Genomic DNA, 1,063 nt, shown 5'->3' on the forward strand with positions numbered 1-1,063 from the left:
GAGGTGAAGCTCCCGGCGAAGCCAACTGGCCCCTTGGTGGATCGGCCTTCATACCCAACTCCGCGAAAGATCCTACAGAGGGATCGTCGGATTGGGATCCAAGCGGTAGAGATTGGATCCAAGACGCCTAGAGAGCCCCAGAGCCAGTCCCTCGATAATCCAGGGTCGGTGGATGGGGGATCGCAGAGAATTGAAGCAGGCTCACTGGATCCTGCTGACCCACAGCTGGATCCAAGCCCTCCATTGGACAGAGTGCCTGGATCCTCGTCGAAAGTGGCAACACTGGTTAAACAGGAACCGTCGTGTGTAAACTCACCAGAGGATCAAGTCGATCCAAAAGGTAGTTTCCTCGATACCAGGATACCCGATCCTGTGAAGACAGAAGGAATGACGGGAGAAGGAGAGTCGCGGTGCTTGGATCCAGTCGTGGATCCGACAAAGACTGAAGATGAACAAGTCTGCTACCATGAAGGCGGGGATCTACACGCCGAGGATCTTAAGGAAGGTATGGCGGTGATCCCGGAGGTACCACTGACCACAGAGGAGGTCACGATTGATGATATCCAAGTGGACCCGGAGACGAACGAACCCGCGGAAGTGGGTCGGCTACGTCAGAAGATCTAGAAAAGCCGACACCTGCTAATTGGCAAGGGGAATGCATTACCACCAGCTGCACGCGAAGTCAAATGTGCATTGATGTCGGTGACGCGAAGCCGATCGCTCAAAGGGTGCGGAAGGTGGCGCCTCAGCTCCGAGAAAAGCTATCGGATCTGATTAAGGGTCTGCTGCAAGCCAAAATCATCAGTTTCTCGACGTCCCCGTAGGCATCTCTCCGTGGTAATTATCGTTAAGAAGAACGGAGTGGATATACGTCTGTGTATTGATTACCGGATGGTTAAGGGCCTGACCCGACTGATGGTGTATCCAATGCCTCTAATAATGAGCTATTGGAAGACTTGGATAAAGTACTCTGGCACCGCTCTCTAGATACGGCAAGTGGTTTCTGGGTGGTGACTATGACGGATCGAGCTCGCGCGATATCCGCATTCATCACACCGTTTGG

This window comes from Phytophthora infestans, genomic scaffold (assembly GCF_000142945.1).
Source record: "Phytophthora infestans T30-4 supercont1.99 genomic scaffold, whole genome shotgun sequence".
NCBI lineage: Eukaryota > Oomycota > Peronosporomycetes > Peronosporales > Peronosporaceae > Phytophthora > Phytophthora infestans.